Consider the following 22,586-nt stretch of genomic DNA (forward strand, 5'->3'; position numbering starts at 1 on the left):
AAAACCCCCCTTGCTGTCCTAAGGGACTTGTGACCTCAACCTAGAAATAGAAAATCCTAAGGAGAGACCAATCCATGGGATCTCCCAAGACCAATGAATGATATGACACATTATGCCCTTAGGAAGGTCAAGGACAGCCTCCCCTAGTTCATGAGGCTGTTGGATCCCAAAGAAGATGGTTGGGAATCAGACTGACTTAAGGATTTCATGTTTAGAATTACTTGTCTATAACATTTGGGGCTCCTCTTGGGACCCGTCCACACTTTCTAACTTTCTGTTTCACGTATCCCTCGGCTACCTAACCAGTGCGAAAGAGCATATATCAAGGTAATCCATACCTAACACATCGAACGATATCCGAAATTATTGTGAGGGGGTTTTGGATGATGTTTGGGCTTGTTTTATATATAGAATTATGTATGCTTGCATCCATTCTTAACATGTTGCATTCTTGCATATAAGCTATGTTGGATATGAATTGATGAAATGTGGATATGTTTACTTCATTTCATTATATTGGGTTACGATGCCGGGTATGCCAGCATCGGAACCCCTAAAATGCTTATGATATTCATTACTTGCCATCTTGGTCTGTATGCGCCGTGCCGTGCTGATATTCGGGTACTAGATGGAATGGGATCTTGATGCATCCGGAATACCTCTCGGGATGATAGGATTTGTATGTAGTATATCTGTGGCTAGGATTTATGCTCTCTTATGCTATGACCCTTGCCAACAGGGGTTTATGTGTTGGACAGTCTGAGCACCTGATGTTTGTAGAGGCGGGAGAGGGCAGGTCAGGGGTAGTGATGGCTATCGGGGTTTGCCACTAGGTGGTCATGATGACTTCTACTGGCGTAGGTCCCCTCGTGATAATTGATGTTTTACTGGGGTGATAGGATAAGTGACCCTTAGTGTCTCCCGAGTTATCATAGTAGCATATACCATGACTTAGACTGTTTGTTGGGTGAAAAATATATTTAACATTACATACATCATGGACTATATGAGAATTGTATGTGTGTGCATTCCCCATCCTCTCACTGGGCTCAGTGGAGCTTACCCCTGTTGCGCAACCCTTTTTAGCTATATGCAGATGATGTATGATGGTGATCCTCTTTCTTTTGATGTGGACTGATCGGAGCCATGATTTTGGACCTTGATGATAGCGTACACTCATGGTCTGTGCCATTGGGGCACAATTACATCTTTTGTTATTTTGTTCATCATGAGTATTGCATATATTTGGTAGTATTTCTACTATTTCAGTTTTTAGTAAATATTTTGGGTCAAAATGTAAAACATTAAACAGTCTATCACGTAGACTTTGAATCCTTTGTATCTGTAACGCTTCCGCCCAAATTCTGATCTTTTGGAATGAAATATTCCTTTACTTTCTGTATTCTAATATTACTGTAATTTAAATAAGACTGTGAGTTGGTCACTACATTGAGATCTTGGTAGTGGTTAGGATGTTGGTGAGCATCCTATCATACCCCTTTTATAGTATTTTATCCTTATTGGAATGGGGGTGTGATAGAATGGTATCAGAGCCGTGATGCTCTACACCAATCATAGTCTAGGGGAGACCCTTGATTTACTCTACACAATTAGGTTCAAAACTTGAAAGCTTTCAAGACAATAAGTTGATGAGTACACAACCTAGGTAGAAGACTAGTTAGGAGTGAAAGCCAATAACATCGATAATAAACAAAGTAATAAGGCACAGTAATGAAGAAGCAACTATTCAGTCATAATTTCATCTGAATTTCTCGAGCTCTTACATAAATGGGAAAAATTAAAAAATAAAAATAAACTGCTACTACTTGAACTAAAATAATGTAAAGAGCATAAAACGTAAGAAAACATAAAAGAACTATGGACCCTATGCTTAGGATTCCATGTCACTACCAGTCTCTGTGTTTGAATGTAGATTTTTGGATGGTTGATCAGGCAATTATATGATCTATTTGCAACTTGCACTTTAACCATCCAAGCCAACTATGGAATTTTTGATTAGCTTTCTTTGGCCAGTCCAATTCTAACTCATATTATATTTTTCCCAGAACTTGCGACTTGTTATGCATGCATATGTGTGTGGGAACTCAATAACTTAAACTCTTCTTTTGTACTTTGATGTTTTGGTGTATTTATGTTGAGGGTGGCAAATGAGCAGGTACTTGAAATGGTCCGTACCCGTTCTAGTGGGAATCATTCCCCTCCACATGATGACGCCGCAGACTCCTCAGGTACGGTTCTGTTAGAGATGCCTCCAGTTCAAAATGATGCAGAGGTTACCGCAATGCTGGGAAACGTGTTGCAAGCTATGCTACAGGATCAGTGGGCTATGCAACAAGAACAATGCTTATTCATGCAAAACCTGAATGCCCAACTTCAAGCAATAGTAGGGGAAAGGCAGCCAGTGCCCCCATCGCAGGTGCCATCACCTGTGCCTCCCTCGGAACCTGCTACCACTGGTGTGCAGGGCAACCCACCCCCTGCACATGCTGCACAACCCTTCCTCACTGCTCATGATGTCACCGTTATGGTGAATGATATGATGAAAAGTTTCCTTTGATGCCAAGATGAATTTTTAAAGGAAACGTTCTTGGATATGCTAAAAGACCTTCAGCAACATCAAGAACTATTCATGAATGAGGTAACTACTGTAGTGCAACATCAGCAGCAATAGTTCATGGCTAGTCTGAATGCACAGTTTCACACTGTGCAGCGGGCACAGGCTGTACCAGGGACTCCCCCAATGCGTGTTACACACCCTATACCTGATAAGTCTGGGAAGGACGTACAAGAGGAGGAATACCTAACTCAGCCCAAATCTGGAAAGAGACCTACAAGTCCACAACAACCCATGGGACCCAACAAGAATTTTAAAGGGGCCTACCTTGGTTCAATTGCAGTGCAGTCTGGGAGATGGAATGCAAATCCACATGATCGATCGTCACGATCCACCAGTACCCCTTAGGCTTGTGATCCAAATATTGCTTGCTACGGATGCAGCGAGCGAGGGCATATGATTAGGAGTTGCCCATACCATAAGGCTGAGTATGTGCCGTATCTGAATGTCTTGTATCCCAAGGGGTCACAGCGAGACAGTGGATCCCAAGGCAACGTCTCACCATGATTCTAGAGTAGACAGAGTCACCATCGAGCACAGTGATAGGTATCTTATTCCTAATGCCTGACATGCATTGTTTTCTTCACATTGCTAACATGACTTTAAGATGATGTTCATTGTGTCAAGTACCATATGTTCATACCTATTACATGCTTATGCTCTATTTTTGTTTAGAACTTTGAACTCAATTTTTAGTTGTCGACCGTTGTTGTAGGAATCCCTTAGTGCATAGCCTACTGTCAGTGAGAGACTCACCAAAGGACTTATTACATAGTCTAACGATTAGAAGGGGGGTTGGTCTTTTCTTTTCTTTTGTTTCTCATGGCCTCAGTGATTGGCCTAAGCTTCTTTGGGAGATATCGGTAGTACTGAGATTGGCCCCGAATACCCTTAGGTGTGCTTATCCATAGCCTTGTTCGACCCTGAGTACCACTTGAGAGTGTTAGATGGAGATTTCAGTCTCAGCCCTGAGCGATCCTTAGGAGAGCGGCTTGGATCTTGCCTGAGGTTGAGTACCACTTAGGAGTATCAGATGGAGATCTCGGTGTCAGCCCTGAGTGACCTCATGAGAGCTAATTCTTAAATCTTGCCTAACCCCGAGTACTGCTTAAGATTGTTAGATGGAGATTTCAGTATTGGCCCTGAGTGTACCTCAGGAGAGCTGATTCTTAAATCTAGCCTGACCTTGAGCATCACTTAGGTGAGTCGATCGAGTTTGAGCATCAGCCCCATGCATCCCTTTGGGAATGCTATTCTTAGAACTCATTAGTGACCGTACTAGAAGTACTGGGAGTGGTCCTGAGTACTCTAGAGTGAGCCTATGGCACCCATGTCACTTGGGAGTGCCATTCCTAGGACTTGTCGGTAACCTTACCAAAAATGCTGGGAATGACTTGGTATATGGACCTAGTCCATGGACCTTGCCCTGTAGGATCCCAGATGTGTGTCTAAATTTCGGAGGGGTGGTGAAAGACTGTAAGGCGTGTAGTAGAGAGTTAATACGACTGTTCACCCACAACTGAAGGTTGGTTAGAAGAGGTAGTCTAGACCAGAGGTAAAGAAGTTGGTAACAGCTTTTGGGATGGAAGTCGGTGTAGAATGTTTTGTCGGGAGTTGGTCTTGTAGTCTTGTGTGGTTGAATGGCTTTGAAAATTGGAACTAAATGATTTGACAGAACTTTACTCAACAATAGGTATGAGTGGAGTAATGGGTCACCAATGCGTTCCCTCCGTATTAGGAGTGAGCAAATAGGGCATTCCATCATTATTCCAATTCATTCTAAAGTTGAGTTAAGTATTGGAGAATCAGAAGTGAGTCTTCAGAGCAAAAGCCTTGTGAGAAAAAGGGTAGTACAGACCTATACCTTACAACCCAAAAAACCTCAAGAATAGAGACATTGGGCGTGTTATATAGAGATAGTTGGATCTGTTGATTCTCGAGGATTATTCGAAGTCGATCCTCCCAGATCCTTGGATATGTTGAACATAGATCAATCGAACTTGGAGAATTTTAGGCCACCAGTGTAAGGGTGTAAGGATGGATATTATTAAAGAGAGGATTCTGAACTGTTGATAGAAGGTACCGCTAGGTCATTTACAACTTTAGTGGTATAATCGTCATTGATGGAGAAGATCAGAGAAGCCTGACTTGCTGATGCAGCGTTACTAAAGTCAATAGATGTATTCGAGAAGAGAAATAGTAGGAGTGAAGCTAAAGTGTATGGATTGGTACTGTCACCATCCTTGACAGGTAATTATGATGTGTTCCATGTATCGATTTTGAGAGAGTACACTCCCAGCCTGAAGCTTGTCTTGACTCACGAGTCGCATTAGCTTGTCGTTGACTTGACAATGAAGAGTTATATCCCTACGGGAAGGGAGGACCTGGAGTTTGCCGTAGGAGACGATGTGTTACTTCAGGTATCACCAACCAAATGGGTGATGAGGTTCAGTAAGAATGAGAGTTGAGAAGATCATTAACTAAAGACATAAAGGTTGGCATTACCTTTAATTGGCAGGAGTCCATGATGTATTCCATGTATTGATATTGAGGAGGTACATCCTAGACTCAGCTAATATTTTGATTTGGGAATGACCTGAACTTGTTGCCGTCTCAACCTATGGTGAGGACCTGAAGAGAACCTAGGGTGCAACAAGCTCAGTCTCCACAACCATACTATCTTATTGTGAAGGTACTGTGGAGTGAGCATTTTGATCAAGGAGCATCTGGGTGATGAGAAGATAAAAAGCGGTCAGAGTATCCTTATCTATTCGGAACCCCAGACACATCAAATTTCAAGGACAAAATTTTTAATAAGGTTGGGGGGATGTTACACCAGCAGCCAAAACATATCCTAATACCCCGGGGTAATTTAAACCTTTACCAAAGGGTAATGCCATGGTGGCAATGGTCAATAATATGACCTTGAACCTAATATTTTATTATAAGTGTCCCCTTGAAGTCTTGGGAGTACGGGTCAAAGCCCCGTAACTTTTCTTGAAGTTTGGGCCCTGACAGCAACACTGGAGTCATGAACAAACTCACTCGAACTAAATTCGCTCAAGGATCCACCCATGCTGTTACCTGCCCTTTTGGTTTATTTTCCTGTGGGACCCACATTCCCGTGTCCTAAACACCATACTTAGACCCTTGGACTAAATGGACCCTCACCCTTATCATTAAATTATTATTTCGGTCATGAAAGTGCGCCCACAAGACTAAACTTAAAGAATTAATGAGTTTTATATCTAACTCAAAACCAAACAAAGCCTTAGGACTAATAGGTCTTCTGAGACTTAAGGCTAAACCAAACATGTCCTAACTAACTAACTAGACCTAATGGGTAAAGATATGGGCCAAACAAGACTTAAAGCCCAACTAAAACTCATTTAAACCTAGAGGCCAGTAAGTGGTTGAGGGTACCTAACTAAACAGGTCCTAAGCCCCATTTCATTTGTAAAAAGAGAGCTTAGCTCAAAATCCTATTTCATTCTTATCTAGCCAAACAGTGGAGAGAAAAGAAGAAGAAGAAGAAGAAGAAGTAGAAGGAGAAAGGGGGCTCACCTAGCCTTAGATTTTACTTCTCCATTTGAGGTGAGTGAATTTTCCATCTCTCCCTCTCCATTTTCTTTATTTATTAGTTTAGGTTTTGGATTTTGAGGTTGAGATTAGCTTGGGTTCCACTTGGGACCCAATGCTCTTGTTGGAGGAATGATTGTAGTCCCTTTGGGATGCCTTTGCATACCCTTTCACCTCTCTTTCAAGTGCCATTCAACCCAAGCCATGAAAACCTAGATTTTTACCCAAAAAACCAAGTTTGGGTTGAGGAATTGGATATAGACCATAGATGCCTTAATGCATTGTGTCATTAGGATTATAGAGACCCTAATGAACCCTGGAAGTCATTCCTACAAGCCCTTGAAGCCATTGGGAGCCTTGGGAACCAATTAGGATGCAATTCAGAGTTCAACTCATTCCTGCTGCGAACAGACTCAGCGGCAGACTCAGAATAGTGCATCCTCCAGTGGATCCGATTGTCTCGGGTGCGTCTCAGGTGTGTCTCAGGGTTTGAACGGATGCACGGGCGGACTCACACAAAAGAATCCGTTCGTGAATCTGCCCGTAGTTTACAGCATGACCACTGTTTAGTATTTTGGCCATAACTTTATCTATACATATCGTATTGATGCGATTTATGTTGCGTTGTAAATAGACTTAAAGGGATAAATTTCTATGCAGAAACCGTGGACCAAATCCAAACAAAAGACCCTCAAAAGTGGGCCCAAACCTAGTTGATATATTTTGACAGCAACTTAGGAATATGATTGTAATTCGATGACCTCGCCCAAATTGTGGCTGCTTGTGTAAGACTTAATAAATTTTAGTAGGAGTTAATTACCACCTAAATTGCCCCCTAAATATATTAATTAATTGACCTATTGAGGTGCCAAGGTCTACCCTTGACACCTTCAAAAAACCCCCTTACTGTCCTAAGGGACTTGTGACCTCAACCTAGAAATTGAAAATCCTAAGGAGAGACCAATCCATGGGATCTCCCAAGACCATTGAACGATATGAGACATTATGCTGTTAGGAAGGTCTAGGACAGCCTCCCCTAGCCCATGAGACTGCTGGATCTCAAAGAAGATGGTTGGGAATCAGACTGACTTAAGGATTTCAGTTTAGAATTACTTGTCTATAACACTTGGGGCTCCCCTTGGGACCCATCCACACTTTTTAACTTTATGTTTCATGTATCCCTAGGCTACCTAACCAGTACAGGAGAGCATATATCAAGGCAATCCTTACCAAACACATCGAACGATATCCGAAATTATTTTGAGTGGGTTTTGGGTGATGTTTGGGCTTGTTATATATATATATATAGAACGATATCCGAAATTATTTTGAGTGGGTTTTGGGTGATGTTTGGGCTTGTTATATATATATATATATATATATATATATATATATGTGTGTCATATAATTATGTATGCTTGCATCCATTCTTAATATGTTGCATTCTTGCACATAAACTATGTTGGATATGAATTGATGAAATGTGAATATGTTTACTTTATTTAATTATATCGGGTTACGGTGCCGGGTATGCCGGTGTTGGAATCCTCAAAATGTTTATGATATTCATTGCTTGCCATCCTGGTCTGTATTCGTCGTGCCACACTGGTATCCGAGTACTAGATGGAATGGGACGTTGATGCACCCAGAATACCTCTCAGGACGATTGGATTTGCATGTAGTATATCTGTGGCTAGGATTTATGCTCCCTTATGCTACGACCCTTGCCAATAGGGGTTTATGTGTTGGATTGTCTGAGCACCTGATGTCTGTGGAGGTGGGAGAGGCCAGATCAGGGGTAGTGATGGCTATCGGGGTCTGCCACTGGGTGGTCATAATGGCTTCTACCGGCGTAGGTCCCCTTGTGATAATTGAGGTTTCACTGGGGCGATAGGATAAGTGACCCTTAGTGTCTCCCAAGTTATCACAGTAGCATATACCATGACTCAGACTGTTTGTTAAGTGGAAAATATATTTAATATTACATGCAACATGGACTATTTGTGAATTGTATGTGTGTGCATTCCCCATCCCCTCACTGGGCTCAGTGGAGCTTACCCCCGTTATGCAACCCTTTTTAGCTGTATGCACGTGATGTATGATGGGGATCCTCTTTCTTTTGATGTGGACTAATTAGAGCCATAAATTTGGACCTTGATGATGGCGTAAACTCATGGTCTGTGCCATTAGGGCACAATTACATCTTTTGTTATTTTGTTCATCATGAGTATTGTATATATTTAGTAGTATTTCTACTGTTTCAGTTTTTAATAAATCTTTTGGGTCAAATGTAAAACATTAAACAGTCTATCATGTAGACTTTGAATCCATCCTTTGTATCTGTAACGCTTCTGCCCAAATTTTGATCTTTTGGAATGAAATATTCCTTTACTTTCTGCATTCTAATATTACTGTAAGTTTATATTAGTTTAAGACTGTGAGTTGGCCACTGCATTGAGATCCTAGTAGTGGTTAGGATGTTGGTGAGCATCCTGTCATACCCCTTTTATAGTATTTTATCCTTTATTGGAATGGGGGTGTGACACAGACTACTGTGGAATGTCAAATTTCTCACAAACTAAGTCCAAAGTACTTTGGCTCATACAAGGTGTTGCTGCAGATTGGCAAGGTTGCTTACTGATTGGATCTTCCTCAGACTTCTAGGATTCATCCTATTTTTCCAAATTTCAGTGCGTAAGCCTTACCATGGACCTGTGACTTCTTAAATTGCTCCTCTACCTTGTGACAGCCTCGGTAATGGACCTGTATTGCAGCCTTTGGCTATTATTGGGAAGCGACGACTTGCAAAGGATGATCCAGCTTCTGAGCAATTGCTCATTCAATGGCACTCCTTACCATTGGAGGAAGCTTTGTGGGAATATGCTACTGAATTTTTTGCTCTTTATCCTCATTTGCACCTTGAGGACAAGGTGTTTTCTGAAGAGGAAGGTATTGATACAGATGAAATACAACAAATGGAACAGAACACACACATCAGCAAAGCTACTCAAGTGAAAGATGACATCAGACCAAAAAGGAAGAGGAATAGGCCCAGTTGGCTAAAAGGATTCGAATTGTAATTTTGAATTAGTTGAGCTTGTTAGTGTCGATTAGTAGTTTGGGGGTTGTTAAAGTCTTGTAACTAATTGATAGCTGGGAGTACAAGTGGTTGCAATTGATGTTCTTAGTGTATAAATAGGGACTGTAAAATAGAGAGGACCCATCAAAGATTAAGAAGTTAAATTTAGTTTTTTCTTTCTGATTCTTTAGACTCTAATTCTGTTTCCTTGAATTCTTTTAGAACCTACTGCATCAGCATAGCCATCACTAATTGTAGTCCATGAAACTACATTCTTAACAGGTATTTCTTCGAACACCCGATATGTATCGTCTAGCCTCCACACTTACCGTACGAACTAATTAGAGCACTTCCAATGTAAATATATACATCTAGAACCTAGTTTTGATTGCCAGGGAATGAAGCTGAATACCAAGACAGAGAGCCCATACAGCCCCACATGAACTCAAATCCAACCTCCACACTTACCGTACGAACTAATTAAAGCACATCCAACGTAAATATACGCATAGAACCCAGTTTTCATCACCAAGGAATGAAGCTAAATACCATGATGGTGAGCCCGTGCAGCCCCACATGAACTTAAAGCCCAGGAAAGCGTACTCTCGTCAACTTCTCTACTTGCTCCCTTGTGCATTGAGAGAAACATGAATACATTTCTATCGTTAATCTTTAATTTTGGCACAATGTAGACTCTCAAGTATTCATGTGTAGTGTGCAATAATTAATATAATATAGTTTAATTTATTTAAGCAGTTTGTGGATCATTATTTAGCTAAGCATGTGGATTTAGGACATTCATCAAAGGGAGAATATTCAAAAACAAGCATCTAGTAGAAAGACCAATTTATCCGACAAGGTGGGTGCCTAACACCTTTCCACTCTCGTAACCTGACCACTTACCCCAAATCTCTGACTAGACCAAACGAAATCTCGTAGCCCTTCACAAGGCTACACCAATCGGGTTCTAGGCCCTAATCTTGGGTGGCGAATCCATCTCTTATGATTGAATGACCCCCATTCCCTGATAAATTGACATCGAGAAGACTCCCTCCTTCTCTGTCTCCAACTGAGGAGCAACAAACCCTCCCTCCGCACGGTGACGCGTCAGGAATGCATCCTCACAATAGGATCATTAGTTGGGTTAACGGATAGTGTCGAGGTTAAGAAAGAAAACAACAGTGGTTTGAATTGGAGCTCTAGTGAAGATATTTCTCTTCTTAATACTCTGAAGACCTTTCTGAAAGATGTTATCATGAGATGGAAGAAGACTGTAGCTACAGTTCTGGGTATATCTAAGGCTTCTTGTATGAAAAAGGGTCATTGACTTGAAAAGGGATTTCTGCATCTCAAAAGCTAATGTAGAAATAAAGCTAAGAACATTTGGCTCACATAAGCTTAAAAAGCTCTTCTTTGTAGTTGTTAATGTCAATGTACAGTATATATAGATCAAGATCATCCTCTAATATCATATTTATGTAAATTCAGAACAAGCATTTATTCTTAAGAGTCCATTTATTCTATTAATCGTCACTCTTGCCAACACTAGATTAGTGCTAAGAAAAAACTAGGCGGGGGATTCGTTCTCGCAATTATTTGAAGCAACGAAAAACCATTGGACAAGTAGTTGGAAGCTATGAATGCATGATCATCAGTTGGGTCAACGAATAGTGTCGAGGTTAAGAAAGAAAACAACATTGGTTTGAATTGGAGCTCTGGTGAAGATATTGTTTTTCTTAATGCTATGAAGGCCTTTCCAAAAGATGTTGTGTCACGCCCCAAAATCATCTCCTAGGAGGATTGGGCAAATGACCTGGATGCCTTATAACATCCACTAAACCACCAGGATCTAGAAGTAATATATATAACTCACAAACCACAAATCCACAAGATAAAATGTAATCGAATGAATAGAGTGCAGCTGAAGCTAAAGATTATCCCTAAGGGATCAAATATTTACATATTACATATTTCTTTCTACATTATTCATGTTGTGCTAAGTTCCCATAACATGATTAAAGCTTTACATATTTACATCGGGGTTATACTTACAAAGAACCCGGGGTAACCTTTACAAAAGATAAAGGGTTAGTAGAACCTATCTTATTACACCAAATATACCCCTATCCCCGGGGCAGTTTAGACCTTACCTAAAGGGTAATGCCTTATAGCTATGGTCAACACTGATGACCTTAAATTGGAAATACCATAAAAAGAATCCCCTAGAAGACTTGGAAGTGTGGGCTAAAGTCCCACAACTTTCCTTGAAGTTTGGGCCATGACAGCAGCATTGGAGTCACGAACGGACTCACTCGAACTAAATCTGCTCAAGGATCCGCTCGTGTTGTCATCAGCCTTTTTGGATGATTTTTTCTACAACCCCGTGTCCCGGACGCCCTAATTGAACCTTTGGATCATATGGACCCCTACCCTCACCATTGGATGGTTAGTTGAAAATTGAAAATGGGCCCACAAGGCCAAACTTAGGTGACTAATGGGTTTTATACACCCTAGCCTAAACCAAACAGACCTTAGTGGACAAACAAGTCCTATGGACTTAGGGGGCACCCCAGACATGACCTAATGGACCTAATGGCTATGACTAAGACCAAACAAGTCCTAAGACCTAACTAAAACCCATTTGGAGACCTATGGGTCAACTACATTCTAAGGGCCCTAAACCAAACACACCCTAAGGCCCATCTAACCCCTTAAAGGATAACCTAAACCCCTCTCTTCACTTATCTCTCCCCCTCCCCCATAAACCGTGGAGGAGAAGAGACAAGAGAAAAAGGAGAAGTAGAAGTAGGAAAGGAATAGGAGGGGAAGGAAAGAAGATGGAGGCCATGCTAAGATGGCTGGCAGCTCCACACCTCCTCCCAAGCTGGCCAGACCCAAGGGAGAAGAGAAAGAGGAGGAGAAGAGATGGAGAGAGTGGCTGGAAGAAGGAAGCTCACCAAGGTAAGCTCCCCAAACCTAGCTCTCTCTTATTTCTCTTTGATTTTGTTGGTTTCTTGAGCTAGGGCTAACCTAGGGTTCCATTTGGGACTCAAGGTGAAGCTCGGCCCTAGTTGGGAGCTCTAATGAATGTTGATCTAGGCCTCTAAGTGCTGCAATTGCAGCCATGGCCTATGAATCCTTGGTTTAAACCTTGAATCCCAACCTTTGGACCATTGTGAGACCCAAACCTTGTGAGATCTTGGATCCTTAAGGTGAGCCTAGAACCTAGTGACCCTAGAAAGGCTTAGACACCTCCCCCTAGTCCCTGAGAGCTTAGGGCGCTCCAAGCTTCAAGCTAGAGCAAAAGCCCTCTGTAATCTCGAAAGAGACTGCCGGCGGACGAACGATCGGATCTTCCAATCGTGGTACCGCCCTTCAGTCTGCCCAATATAAACCCTGTGTGTTGGCCTGAGTGGACGAAGGCATGGATTCACTCTGTTTGCCTCCGCCTAGGGCCTGTTGCTCTCGGGTCTCTCTCAAAAATCAAAAGGATGCGGGGAAGGACCCAAGAAGCACATCCGGCCGATCATTCGCTCCTTTTTAAAGTGTGTCTTTGGTGTCGAATGTATGCACCACCAAACTCAAGAAAGAAGTTCCGCTCATGGGTTCGCTCGCTCTGTTTCCACCTTTTAGCCTGAACGGAGTCAGAGACTGACTCACCTCTGCTGAGACCGCCCGTTAGTCCGCCCGTACTGTCTTGGTTGAAATCTGATTTTAACCTTATGAGCCTAGCATGGGACCCTTCTATGCATGCTTTAATGATTTTTTTTGTATTCCTAGGCTACCCCAACTCGATGGAGAGCGGGAAGCCCAGGTGAGATTCATGTCAACCACACGCGGCGGTGCCTGTGTTAGGTGAGTGGGTTCTGGGTGATTTGTTGGGCTTGAACATATATTTAATATGGAATCTTAAGCATACTATGATATATTCATAAGCATGGTGCGCATTGCATTTTATTCAAATGCGATTTGTTGTGAATGTGATATCATGCTCACCATTGTATCAGGCTACAATGTCAGGTGTGCCGGTACCGAAACTCCAATTTATGTAATTACCAAAATTGTTATATGTCATCCTGATCTGTATGTGCGGTGCCGTGCTGGTACCTGGGTACTAGATGGAATGGGACGTTGATGCACCCAGAATACCTCTCGGGATGATAGGACCTACATATAGTATATCTGTGGCTATGGCACTTGTTCCCTTATGCGACGACCCTTGCCAATAGGGGTTTATGTGTTGGATAGTCTGAGCACCTATGGTCTGTGGAGGTGGGAGAGGCCAGGGCAAGGATAGTGATGGCTATCGGGGTTTGCCACTGGGTGGTCATGATGGCTTCTACCGGCGCAGGTCTCTTCGTGATAATTGAGGTTTCACTGGGGCGATAGGATAAGTAACCCTCAGTGTCTCCCGAGTTATCACAATAGCATATACTTGATCGATAGAATTGTGTGCTAGGTGAAAAATGAATCTAACATTAGCATGCATCATTCTGATTGATATTGATTATATTGTGTATTTGCATTCCCCTTTGCTCCCTCACTAGCTAGTGTAGCTAACCCCATTGCGCAACCCCTTTTTAGTTGTTACGCAGGAGGTACTACTTAGATGAGTACCGTTGGATGCGAATCAAGTGGAACCAAGGGTTGTGACTTGGATGTAGATGTACACACAAGATTGGTGCCCTCGTCGCAATTGTTTAGTGTTTAATTTTTTGTCTTCATTCCTCAATCATGTATAAACTATGTGTTTATTTATAGGGAGAGTAATGAATGGTTACTTATGATAGAATTGTAATGGTGTATGTGCATTCCTCTTTGCTCCCTCACTAGCTAGTGTAGCTAATCCTATTGTACAAGTCCTTTTTAGTTGTTATACAAGAGGTACTACTTGGATGATCACTGTTGGATGCGAATCAAGTGGAACCAGTGGCTGTGACTTGGATGTAGATGTATACGCAAGATTGGTGCCCTCGTGGCAATTGTTTAGTATTTAATTTTCTATCTTCATTCCTCAATCATGTATAAACTATGTGTTTATTTATAAGGAGAATAATGAATGGTTACTTATGATAGAATTATAATATATGTTATTATTAGAGAATCGATGCTCTATAATTTCACATGATTTAATTTAATTTCGCTTCTGCTAACTCTGTATCTGGAACGGTTTATTCTTTCTGTACGTTCCTTTCTATTATCAATATGTGGTAACACAGTGGACTATGGCTCGGGACACTGTATCTGTGATCCTGGTAGGTGTTGGGATGATGTGTGATTGTCCCAATCATACCCCCATGTGGTAAAATATCTTACATCGGGATAGTGGCGTGACAGAGTGGTATCAGAGCGTGATACTCTGCACCGACCACAATCTAGTGTAACCTCTTGATTTACTCTCCACAATTAGGTTCTAAACTAAAAATCTCAAGAACATAAATAATTGTGTGCAGATATAGGAGAAGACTGATTGGAGTGGAAACAAGAACCTAGAGAGATAATAGGTAACATGGAACTTAAGGTTTGAAACATAGGCTGATGATTAATATTTAAATAATTGCTTGGTTGAGTCCTAAGTAGATATTAGTTAGGTAAGTATATGCTATAACTCACACACTATAATGAATTAAGCATAATCAACCCACAATAATCCACAATGATCTGAATAAGAGGAATTAAGTAATATATATATACGAATTACAAGTTCCCAATTGTTCTAAATTTCTGCTTGGGCATATGATTTTGCCCCTTTCAACCCAAAATTCACAAGATTTCACCTGTACCAATTCAAAACACCTGATTTGTTCCATCCCAAATAAAGAGTACATTCATCCACCACAATGAAAAGTTCACAAAAGTTCACCCAAGATCAAAAGAAAAAGAAGGAAAAGGAAAAAGGGAAAACCAAAGGAAAAGAGCAAAATAAAGGAGTTCCACAAAGATCCATCAAGGACCGAATAAACAAGAGCTGATTGAAATAACTTCTAAGGACTGCTGGAAGAGAACGGAGCTAGGTATGTGCACCACCGCCACCACCGTGACCCAGGAAGGCATTGAGATCTTTCACCTCTCGTTCAATGCCCTCTAGACGCTGAGCCTGATCGGAGAATTGCTTCTTGACATCGTCATCGTCAAAGCCATCCGCCATCCTCAGAGTCAGTCGCCGAATAGCCATCATAATGTCGCTACCTCTCCCAGGTGCACTAAAAGTACCTGCTACAGAAGGCCCTGAGCCCATAAACTCCAGATCATCACTGTCATCCTCATCCTCCTCCCTGTCACCTCTGCCATCCCCATATTGCACCTGCTCACCTGCACTATCATAATCATACTATAAGTTCATCTTCTGCAGTGCATTGAACCCAATAGGTCCCTCGGTGCATGTTCCCTTGGGTTCATGGTCCAGATCAACCCCAAGGAATAAGAAGATCCTAGTGAGTAGTCGACCGTAGGGAAGAGTGTTGTTCCGAGCAGGATTCATCACCGCGCGAGCCATGTGCTGCATGACCACGTGAAGTAAACAGATGGGCTGGCCAGTGTAGAGTGAATGGTCCAGAACTGCAGACATCAGAGGAGAAAGAGTGTTGTGTCCCTTGGAAGGAGCCAGATTGGTCCTGGCTATAAAGATCAGAACCCACTGTGAAGGAGAAAATTTGGAAAGGTCTTCATTCTCCTCGAACCTGTCATTGGAGAGAACCTTAAACAATTGTCACCTCTCATCCGAAGGAAGGCATTGGTCCGGATGACTACCTGGAGGATAGTATACCCTCTCACCCTCTAAAGGAACACTGAAAAGAATCCCTAACTCTGTTGCAGTGAAACCAATGATAACTCCCTTCACATAGGAAGTCAGCTTGTATTCATCATCTTCCTCCTTGGTCAGGACCAAATTTGCATAAAACTCTCTGATCAATGTGGGATAGTAGAAATCTGGTTGAATGAACATGTTGGCCCATTGCAATTTCTCAAACCTAGCCCCCACATTGTAGGCTAAAAGCTCCTCAACTATAACGTCTCTTTATACAAGAATTCTCCTATTACAGAGATGCTCCCTGTAGATCCCTTCGGTCTTTTCAGAGGTGAATCGGTGTACATTATAGGCTGTAGGAATAGCTTGTACCATGGCCAGGTTCCTCTTCCTCTTAGGACCCATGATTAGAATTTCCTACACCCAAGGTATCAACAAAGAAGGGCAGTAAATGTAAGTCAAATTGAAATAATAACATCTGGTTGGCAAATAAATTATAGGAGAAGAATGTTTAAATGATGTGGAATGATTTCAAGAGAAAGCCATGCATGATGGGAAAAATCAAATATACATATGTGAATGATAAGATATGGAATGTGAAACATGGATACCATTGGAGATATATTGAGAAGAAAAGAAACAAGATTAGATCATACATGAAGCCTACATAAGATCCCTAGTGAGCTTAGAGGTGAACAATGAGGTCAACACAAACAACATAGGTGCTTTTGACTATTATATGTTTCAACCAATGTCCAATAAGTAAGTGATTGGGAGGAATACCCCAACAAGAGACAAGGATTTATTTATTTAAGGAAAAAGGGATAGGCACCAAGAATTTTGCAAGTAATCTCAATAATAAATAATGAATTGAGGTTGCACCAAGTGAATAAACTATTTGGAAAATAAAGGATGGATTTCAAGGATTTTGTCGACAATCTTATAAGCAAGAGAAGATGTTTGAAGATAAAACAATAAGATGAATTCTTATGAGATTCTAGGGCATATAAAGAATTAAGCATAAACTTAAGGTTTCCGAAACATTGAAGAATTGAGGTTTTACCCAACTTAAGCCAAGGATTGTCCAAGTAGATTCAACTACACTTGACAACCATAGCATACAACCTTCAAATGCTTGCAAAGGCTTTAAAAATTATAAGATATACAATGCACAAACAAGGAATCCAACCATATAGTGCCATTGATCGATTAGGGCTTGATTTACACCCAAAACCCTAACCTAAAATCGATTTTAGGCATGATCTTGGCATACATGGCCATGAAAGTGCAAACAAAATCAAATCCAATCATAACCTAGGTTTGTCCATACCCAATCCAAGAAGAAAAAGGAAGAGACACAAGCAAAAAATTTCTACAATGGGAAAAAGGAATGTGTAGAGGCAAGCAAATCTTACAATGGAAGAAAGAAGGGAATGGGAAAGAGAAATCTTACCTTGAGAGTGTAGAGATGAACTTTGAGGTTTGACATCACAAGAAATCCACCTAAAGGAGTACTAGGAAGCCCAACTGAAAACCTTGTAGAGCCCTCTCCCCTTGCATTTGTGTTTCCCTTCTTTGGAGCCAAAAGTGAGTTTTAAAACTCACGGCTCTTTTTTGTTATAATTCTGCGAACGGACGAACGAACGGAACCACTTATCGTGACTCCGCCCGTCAATACGTCCCGCTTAGAACTTGAAATTTTGGGTATTAGCCTAAACGGATCAAGGAGCGGATCCACATTTATGAGTCCACCCATAGATTTGTTCAATTAATTTCCTCTCGGCCTCAGAGTCTTCTGAGAACGGACGAACGAACGAACGGATTCACGTTCCGCATCCGCTCGTTAGTCCGCTCTCCTTATTTTCGCGGAGGATCCAGGACCCAGAGTACAGACACCGCTCGTGAGTCTGCCGGAGTTATTTTAGGATTTTGAGCCCAGATTTTGGGGACCTTTTGACCCCACCCATGTATGATGAATTTATGCCTATACCCTAGGCTGGACACCTTGAATGTGTGACCCAATTGTGGGAACCACCTAAGTCTAGCTAAGGCCCTAAAAATTTAATGGGATGAGGACTTATACCCGACTGGGCCAGCCAATGTGAGATGGCAGGCATTAATGTACGCTGTGACTCACCTCCTATGCAAAAGAAGGATAGTTATCCTTGAGGATGCAAATCCTTAGACCCCGTTAGTAAGTGAACCTAAACCTACGTGGTGTAGAAACCCGTATAGGGGTACACAGGATTCGACTCTTAGCCAGGCCTGTAGGAAGAAGACCACTAGACTGGTTGGGCTAGTTTAACTGTGTGAACCATGAGGCCATGTGAACTGGGGAATCAGTCATGACATCTCAAGCTAGTGACTACTCTATTTGTACTTTACTTGGTTCATCCAAACCTTGTATAGACTCATGGAGGTAGTCCTACACCGTGACTTGGTTTTCAAAGAGACAGAGTATATCGTACCTAGAGCTACCCTCATTTCTATGGATTGACCCAGGTTATAGATATGTCCATAGGGGTATGAATGTAATTACTAAACTTATATCTATGATTGGTGTGATATAAATAAAATAAATGTGTCTTTTCCACTCTTGTGTGTGTTAGGCTAGTTCTCCTGAGCCACAAGTGTGACCTTGTTTGACTTTATGGTGATAGCTAGTTGAGCCCTGACCATAGTCTACCAGACCATAGGTTAATAGGGAATTAATTTAATAATGACCGGGAAGGTTAGAAATGGAACCTGCTTAAAGGATTTGACTCGGATTCAAACCATGAGAAGATTGAGTGGTTCTCGAGAGAGGACTAGTATGGATTTTTCCCCTGTGGGATAACTTAGTGATAGGGTCAAAGATTTTGAAAGCTGAAAAACTGAAGGATGTGACAAGACCTTTTCCAACTACAGATATGAAGGGAGTAATGGGTCGCCAATGCGTTCCCTCTGTGCTGGGAGTGACACATATAGAGGTCCCATCAATATTCCAACTCATCCTAAAGTTGGGTTAGGTAATGAGACGACCCAAAGTGAACGCATTCAGAATGTAGACCCTGTGCTGGGAACTAGACAGGTTAAGCCCTGCAACCCAAGAGTAACCGGGATAGTGAAGGCTTGAGTGGTATCACTTGATCCGGAAGACCTAGAGACCCTTTTTTCCCCTATGACTCAGTTTAGTCTAGAAGACAGTGTGGTGGCCTCTGGAATGTGGTAACTACCGACTCTTAACCTAGTGGAGCTTAGGGTTACTATGAACCACACCCTTGTGGTAATGAGACCCTTGTGGTAATGAGAATTAAAGAACTTGACTTGCTGTGTCATGCAGGCACTGCCTCACTTTGACCCTACCCTTGACCTAGTCTAAGAATGGGAAATCCAAAGCGTTGATACTCAACAAACCCTTATACCTTAAAACCCGGGTTGCCTCAAATTTTGAGGTTGAAATTTTTATTAAGGTTGGGGGGATGTTACACCCACACCCCAATTATACCCCTATCCCCGGGGCAGTTTAGACCATACCCAAAGGGTAATGCCTTATGGCTATGGTCAACACTGATGACCTTGAACAGGAAATACCATAAAAAGAATCCCCTCGAAGACTTGGAAGTGTGGGCCAAAGCCCCATAACTTTTCTTAAAGTTTGGGCCATGACAGCAGCACCAGAGCCATGAACGGACTCACTCGAACTAAACCCGCTCGAGGATCCGCTCTTGCGGTCATCAGTCTTTTTGGATGATTTTTTTATGGGACCCATACCCCCATGTCCTAGACACCCTAATTGAACCTTTGGACCATATGGACCCCTACCTTCACCATTGGATGGTTAGTTGCATAAAAATGGGCCCACAAGGCCAAACTTAGGTGAATAATGGGTTTTATACACCCTAGCCTAAACCAAACAGACCTTAGTGGACAATCAAGTCCTATGGACTTAGGGGGCACCCCAAACATGACCTAATGGACCTAACGGCTATGACTAAGACCCAAATTGGACGAAATTTGGGTCTATTTTGGGTGATTTTTCGCAAGGAACACAATGGTGAGGCCTATATAAGCACCTCATGCTTCACTTTTTCTAAAGGATAGAATGGGTATTTTATTTATTTTTGAAGGAATCCTAGTCATCACCCATACTCTCTCTCTCCTCCAACTTTCTAAGGGCACTTCTGAAATTCTACTTGGGATAGATTTATTTTGAAGGATATTTTCTCATCTATGGAAGGTTCAAAGATGCTTTGATTTTATAGCATGGAGAAGATATCTACAAAGAAAAGGAAGCACTTATTAGAATTGGAAGTTTACTTTTCTAGAAATAGAAGGTCTATGTAAACAATCTTCTCTTCTTCTTCTTTCTATTTTTTTTTTCTTGTTCTTAGGATTCAAGGCAATGTAAAGGAGGAAGGAGAAGAGAATATTCTCTTTTCTTAGGGAATATTTCTCCTACACTTCCCTCTTCTCTCTTCTCCTCTCTTCCTCCTATAAATACCCCTTGCCCTTTAGGTTGTAACAAGTTATTTTTTTAGTTCAGTTTTTAGTTAGTTTCTAGTTCAATTTTAATTCAGTTTTTAGTGTAATTTTTAGCTCATTCACTTAGTGAAATTTCTTCTCTTCTTCTCCTTCTAATTTGTGATTTTTGGCTTTTCTAAGTTCTAGTTTGCTTTTATGATTTTTAGTTAATGGTTATAATAGGTTTAGTTTATACTTTAATTTCTATTTAAGTCTTCAATTGGGTTGTAATTTCTTAATTCTAGTTTAGGTTTTAAGCCTTCTAGTCTAAGTTCTTAAGTTGATGACAAGACTTGAAGAATTAGAAGAGGAGGCCATGATAAGTTTATGCAAGTATTCAAGCTTTTCATTTACATTCATGCAAGCACATCCAGGTTTTACTATCTAAACTCTCAATCTCATTCTCCATCTCCTCTATCTCTCTCTATCTTCTTCTTCTTCCCCCTCTATTTCTTTTATTTTAATTTTATATGGTTGTGGTTTATGGATGCATTTTTATTCCCTTATTTCTTTTTATGTGGTTAGTATATGTGGCTATATTTTTATTCCTTTCAATTCGCTTTAGTTTGATAGGTTAGATGCTCATGTGTTAGGACGCCGATTTAATCCCTTAATTTTGTTAGATGCTTATGAGTTAGGATGCATTGATTTTTGTTAGTTTAATTTAACACTTTAATTTGGTTCACTTTGCATTACTTTTAAGTTAGTTAAATAGAGTGGCGTATATCTCCTCGTGTTCGACCCGTAGCTAAGATTGACCCGTACGCTTGCGATTTTATTTTAACTCAAATAAGTTTTTGGCGCCGTTGCCGGGGAGATTATTGACCACTTTATTTTTCTGATTTTTAAGTAATTCGAAGTGCTTTAGTTTCTTCTCTTTCTCCTCTTCCTTTAACAAAAAAAAAAAAAAAGTTTTTGAAAACCTCTTCTTGTTTCTCTTCTGTTTCAAATAGTGTGCGCCCAATCTAAAGTCCTTCATATGCCTAAACCCAGCCAATCTTGGTGCCCCTTGATTTGTTGGGTGATTTGGATTGGCATATGATTTATCTTTGGAGGTGACCACTCTTGATAACAGGAAAGCGACATAGTGAGAGCGTTGGAAACATAAACGTATAATAGTCCTCCACCCTACTTCAGAATTCATTTGGAGTCGCCCGTAGGTGGCTCGTGAAGACTATACGGGTTCCCTTGCTGTCAACCTATATGGCAACCTTACAGTTTTGGAACCATTATTTCGATTTCTGAGGGATAAATGCACTATCTACCTTGGACTCCCTCTTGTTTTTAGTATTTTTTTTTCTTTTTTTCTTCTAGTCTTTTATTTTTCTTTAAATTTTTTTTTATGGGAGACCTCAATTTGGGATAGGTGGTTAATTTAGAATAATGGGAGATACACTTCCATATACGATTTTGGGGGAAAGATGGATCTATGCCAAGGCAACCATGATTTTGGAGGAAATGTTTAAACAGGTTAGGGAAGCTAAAAGTAGTGAGATAGAGAACAATTTTCCACCGCCCCAGTACAATTTTGCTCCCCAACCAAACTATGGGCTTTCGGGAAATTTTGATTGGTCACTTCCCCAGACAATCCATGTTATGGAAGGATGCCCTAATCTTTATGGGGGTAGCTACGGTGATGAGAATGTGAGTCCTCAATTTCAATATAATTCTTTTGGCACTTACAATCAGGGGTGGAGTAATCATCCCGATTTCTTGTGGGATCAATGGAATAACCAAGCTGGACCACCCAATTTCCAATATCATGGTCAGTTTGGTCCTCCAATGCCCAACCCTCCATTAAATCTCAATGGGCCACCTCTCCTTGAACCATATCACCAATCCCTTAAGTTTCAAAACATGGGTGAGGAGGCCAGACTGAATGAGCTTGAGAAATACATAGACCTTCTCACAATAAGTCAAAATACCATGGAGAAGCAACTCTCTCAATTGATAACCATGGTGCAAGAGGAGGAAACAGGTAAATTACCTAGTCAGCCTGAACCACCCCATCCTCAATTTAATGATATTGAAAGTCCACCACC

The 22,586-nt window shown here is 41.2% G+C and overlaps 1 pseudogene; it reads right to left on the reverse strand.

The window, feature by feature from the left end:
* LOC122644880 overlaps window positions 1-16,446 on the reverse strand; it is a 36,148-nt pseudogene extending 19,702 nt beyond the window's left edge.
* Between the last annotated feature and the right edge of the window lie 6,140 nt (window positions 16,447-22,586).

The sequence above is a fragment of the Telopea speciosissima genome, chromosome 11, assembly GCF_018873765.1.
Source record: "Telopea speciosissima isolate NSW1024214 ecotype Mountain lineage chromosome 11, Tspe_v1, whole genome shotgun sequence".
NCBI lineage: Eukaryota > Viridiplantae > Streptophyta > Magnoliopsida > Proteales > Proteaceae > Telopea > Telopea speciosissima.